Below are 5,359 nucleotides of genomic sequence, written 5' to 3'. Positions count from 1 at the left end.
TCCCCCCCAGCCTGCAGTGATCTCCCCCAGCTAGAGATCTCTCACTTCCTTTAGGGCTTTACACAGCTGTCATCTTAATACTGAGACCCTCCCCAACCACCACATACTTTTAGAAGAATCTATTATGCTTTGTTGTGCTCTAGAATATTTGTCATCATGAGCCATATTGTAAATATTTCTAAATAGATTAGCTCCACAAGGGCAGGACTTTCTGTATTATTCACTGTTGTATCTGCTATATCTAGAATAGCCATTCTTACACTGGATATATATTTGCAGAATAAATAAATTGGATATATGGGGCTGCTCATTGGTACTAACGGTTTATAGATTACGTAGGATTTTCTATGAAAAACATATTATATTTGTATGTAAGAGCAATTTGAGGCACCCGGATGGCTCAGCCGGTTAAGCATCGGACTACAGCTCAGGTCATGATCTCGCGGTTTGGGGGTTCGAGCCCCGCATCGGGCTCTGTGCTGACAGCTCAGAGCCTGGAGCCTGCTTCAGATTCTGTGTCTTTCTCTCTCTCTGCCCCTCCCCTACTCACACTCTGTTCTCTATCTCTCAAAAATAAATACACATAAAAAAAATTAAGAGCAATTTTATCTCTAAAGCTTTTTTTTTTAAATATGGAATACTTCGCGAATTTGCATATCATCCTTGCACACGGGCCATGCTAATCTTCTCTGTGTTGCTTCAACTTTGGTCTATGTGCTGTCAAAGTGTGCACTGTTACTTAAATCTTAGTAACTTTCATCTCTTTTCTTTTTTCTTTTCATATTGCAATGGCTGAGACCACCAGTTCAACTCCTGAAGATGTTTTCCTATGAAAGAGAGCTGGATTTTCTCTAGTTATTTTTCTGTCTCTATGGAAGTGATCATGTGGTTTTCTAACAATTACTTGATTTTTGATGTTCAACCATCCTTGGATCCCTGGGATATCCTGACTGATCTCTGAAATCTACGTCAGAATACAGAGCTCGAGAGACATGGGCCACAGATTTTGACTGAGTGAGGCCTTGTTACCACCCCTTAGAGACAACTGTTTCCATATCACAGACTATTCCACTGATGGGTATGGTTGTTTCTGGAAGCTGTTTCAGGCAAAGTCAATGCTTTGGGGAGCCTGACAGATATTGTGAATCAGCAACACAGGCTGGAGAGTAAGTTTCGTACAAAGGAGGGCTCACCTTAAAATATAGTTAGTGGTCAGGGATTAATGAATTATCAACAGATTGTTGCCACGTGTAAGTGGGGCCCCGGTGTTGCTGGATCACCTGATATTTGGTCAGAGAGACTGGGGCATCCGGACTTGTTGCCACGTGTAAGTGGGGCCCCGGTGTTGCTGGATCACCTGATATTTGGTCAGAGAGACTGGGGCATCTGGACTTTTAAAGCATCAACTAATTTTAAGTGCTTTTAATTAATTTAAATCTATAAAAGAAGATATCATATGGTGCAAGTATAACGTATCTGTAGGCCAAGTTAACACTACAAGTTTGAGACCTCCAGTGTCTAGAATGAGTGTGTGTCCTTCTCTGGTTTTAATTCTTTTATCTTGATTCCTCCTCTGTAAATTGTGGATAACGATAATTGTGTCACTGAGTTGTGGTGGTGAATACATACGTTTCCGAAGCATTACAGCAGCGTTGAAATGAAAGAAAGCCCACTATGGCTTCCAGCCTGGGAGCGTATACTTCTAGATGAAAAGGGAAAGTCTATTTAGCTCGTGTCCATCATTCCTTGAAAAAACCAACTTGGAGAATAAAAAGCCCGTGAAATAAACCAATGCAAGTAGCGAGAAGTGAGGAAGAGGAGTTTTAATACATTTTCCCTTCCTACCGTCAATACAACCCAAATATTATTTACCACAAAAAGAAATGGAGAAATTAACACTGTCCTTGCTAGATGGCTGGGTGGGTAACATCAGATGCTGGCCACAGAAGCTTGGACTGTGGTTCTCCATGTGGCTGGGTGCTCATTACATTTCCTGTTGTTCCCTTTCTGTCCCTTTCATCCTTTCATGTCTGCAAGGCCCACAAGCATAAAGGATGCCAGGGTCCAGTCCTCAGGGGGATGGATTCTAGGCTGAAGAAGATCAGCCACATGAAGGACTGTCGCACTGGCCAGATAGTGTGGGGAGGGGCATGGCCCTGCTGGTGCCTGGCCAAGGCTGGCGAGTCTCTCGTGCCTTAGTTCAGTGTGGAAAATGAGTATGTGTACCCGTCCTGATGTTGAGGGGGCCAAACGAGATGAATACACGTGGAAGGCGTGAGCAGTTGGCACCGAGTGAAAACCCAAGGATGGTGACAAGCTGCCGCTCTTACTAAAGAGAAACAGAACACCGCGGACAAACACCCCGGCCAGCCCAACCCAAGGCGCTGGGAAGGCCGGGGACGCGGAAGACGGGTAGGTTCAAAAGTCAGGGACAATCACGGTATACGACACAGAAAGTTTTCCAAAACCGAGACCAGAGTGAACAAAAGCACTGAGTGGGGGCAGGGCAGCAGCTGGGTTGCTCCCAAAGTCGTCAGCTGTGCACCGAATCCGGACGCCCCCCACCCCCACCCCGGGCCCTGCATGGCCCCTGTGCCCCCGCCCCCTCCCGCCACGAAGTGCGTGCGGCGGCGTGTGTCTCCGGGTCCGGGAATGCAGAGGCCCTGTCGCTCAGGGTGCCCTGGGACCGGAGCCCCTGGGCGCCCCCCCCCCCCCCCGGGCGGGCTGGGATGACCCCCTCCCCGCCGCGGGGCACACCTGCGGTGACGTCAGGCCCGGGCTCACCTGCCCGAGCGGGCGCAAGGGACCGGCTGGGGGCGCACCTGCCGGAGCCCCACAAACGGGGCAGTGAGCGGCCGCTGATTAACATGCAGAGCCCGGGACGGGGCGAGGCCGCAGCTGGACAGCAGCTTCTCCGAGTCTCTAGAAAAAGCCTCTGTCACAGCTGGAGAGAAGAGAGCGCGGTGCCGGCCGGGCCGTGGTGCGGTGCCAAGAGCCCTTCTTGGGGCGGAAGCGGCGGCGCGGCCAGCTGTCGAGCGTTTGAAACGTGAAAGGCCCGGGGCTCCCGGGGAGGGCAGAAGACAGAGGCCACGTCAGAGGAAGCGCGGGCTGCTCCGGGGGCCGGGGAAACCGTGGGCTGAGGCGCGCACGTTGGGCCATCAATAAGGCTTTCAGAGAGCCGGGCGGAAAAACAGCTGGGGGGGGGGGGAGGGGGAGAGGGGTGCAGGGGAGGGGCCGCGACCCTGCGCGGGACCCGTCCAGTCCCGGGGCGCTGCCGGCACCGCAGCCCCGGCCCGACCCCGCTACCCGCTACCCCCACCCCCACCCCAACCGGCCACCGCGACCCAGGTCCCTGCCCTCCACCCCCACCCCTGCCACCCAGGTCCCTGCCCGGCCGCCCCCACCCCGCTGGTCCTCCGCCCCTCCCCCACCGCCCAGGTCCCTGCCCGCAGCCCCACCCCTGCCTCCCGGGCTCCTCTCTCCACCCCTGCCACCTGAGTCCTTGCCCTCCGCCCCCACCCTGCCTCCAGGTCCCTGCCCCGGGCCACCACCCCCCCCTCCACTGCCCTCCCCGTTCCCGGCGGGGGGGAGGGGGGCACTTCCTTCGCCCCAAGTTCCCCTGCCTTCCTTGCATAGCCTCAAAGCAAGCTTGCTATCTTTTATCTTTTTTTTTTCACATTTTTCCGAGCCCCACCTCCAAGCCTCCCCACTTAGAATCCTGTAGTCCTCCTCTCTTCTTCCCACAAACCTCTGCGACCTTCTAATGGCTTAGCCACTGAGTATCAATGACCTGGCAGGGGTCAGATCTTCTGCCACCTGCTAGGAATAAATGGTAAGCGTACCCCGTCTTTGACCTGGGGCGTGTCAGGCCCTCGAGTGTAGAAGGCCAGGAGAGTGGCAATTCTCCGGTGCAGGTCCGCTAATCTCTAAGAGCATGTGCCTCGGGGCCCTGGGCCTGAGCAGGATGGTGTAATTAGGCTAAGAGAGAAAAGAGAAGTGCCTCTGCTCTCCTTCCTGCCCGCAGCCGGAGCCCGGCGCCCTTTAGGGCTCCTGTCAAACCACAGGCTCGCCCGCACTAGGCAACTTACCCACGGTGGCACCTACCGCCTGTCTACACTTCCCCCTGTCGTCACAGAGCCTGCCGTGTGTGTGTCCCACGTTGCCTGAAAACTGCTCGGTGGGCTGGTTCTTCCATTTGTTCCTACATGAAATTTAAGGCCGTCTTCATGACATTCTGGGGGTCACTTTTAAGTAAAAAAAAAAAAAATCGGGTTACTTGATATCACGAAAACAATACAGCAATTAGCTCATGGCTGGGTCCAGTCCCGTGTAGTAACCACCCCCGAGAGTGGGCAAACTTCAGGCATCCTCCCCGGCTAGCCCTGAGCTGTGGTGGGTTCCTTAGCCCTTCTCTGTCAGGGCCTTCACCTGCCGGCTCATGCTGCCCCCGCTGATACCTGACCTTCAGGGCTGGGGAGTTTGGGCGTGGAAGGGGGGCATGAAGGGTCCTACTCCTCACATTCTCTCTGGCACAGCAGGTGTGTAAAGCTGACCCTCTGCCCTCCACAACCTCTCCTTGCCTCGGAGACTCCTTACCAGCAGTCCCCTGGATGTCGGACATGCCGCCTTTCTTTTAGGAATCAGCTTCCAGACAGGAAAGCGGAAACTCACTGTTACTTTAAGAGAGAACGCATCTAGGGAATGGGCCAGGCAGGCATCAGACAACTTAGACGCAAGCCAGGACATCGGAGTCCCAGAGCTGCAACCGGTGTGGGGGTTACCGGCCCCGGGTCCGGGCGACAGAGGGAAGGGGTCAGGTTATGAGAACAACTCGGAGGCTTGGAGGGGGACCCTCCCAGAGCTGGAGTCCCACCCCGGGGCGAGGCTGCTGCTGACGGTCCAGGAGCTTGGTCCTGGTGCTGATGGTCCGGGAGCTTGAAGGCGGGACCCCAGGCAGACTGGGACTGAGACCTCTGAAGGAGGAGGATTGCTTGAGGAGAGAGTGCTGGGGCTGGTTCTAGAAATGTGCGCAGGACCAGAAACTGAAATAAAGCCCTGCTCAACAGGCACTGCAGGGACAGGCGGCATTGCTTGTAAGCCGTGGCCGTGAACGGTTGTGCGAGAGAGAGGATGGGGCCCCTCGCCCCTCCAGCCCTGCTGTCAGCCCGCAGCCGCCGCACCTGCGCAGAAGGGCTCAGGAGCCCTGCCTGGCAAAGGAGTAGGTTTGCAGCCCAACCCCGGCGTCACAGAGCAGAGCAGGGTCGGCGAGAAGCCGAGGGACGGCAGCTTAACAGTTAATGTGCTGTGCCTGACGGCCGCTTGATTTCCTTCCTCGGCACCTAGGCATCGAGGTACCCTT

General features: G+C 54.9%; 1 non-coding gene across 1 annotated transcript; it reads right to left on the bottom strand.

The window, feature by feature from the left end:
• Nucleotides 1–626: 626 nt before the first annotated feature.
• Nucleotides 627–733, bottom strand: LOC131486397 (U6 spliceosomal RNA). Its single transcript, XR_009249310.1, has one exon. It is a non-coding gene; the product is annotated as a U6 spliceosomal RNA (small nuclear RNA).
• Between the last annotated feature and the right edge of the window lie 4,626 nt (nucleotides 734–5,359).

This window comes from Neofelis nebulosa, chromosome 9, assembly GCF_028018385.1.
Source record: "Neofelis nebulosa isolate mNeoNeb1 chromosome 9, mNeoNeb1.pri, whole genome shotgun sequence".
Lineage (NCBI taxonomy): Eukaryota > Metazoa > Chordata > Mammalia > Carnivora > Felidae > Neofelis > Neofelis nebulosa.
Note: the sequence above shows the minus strand (reverse complement) of the source record. Positions and strands in the feature narration are given on the sequence as shown.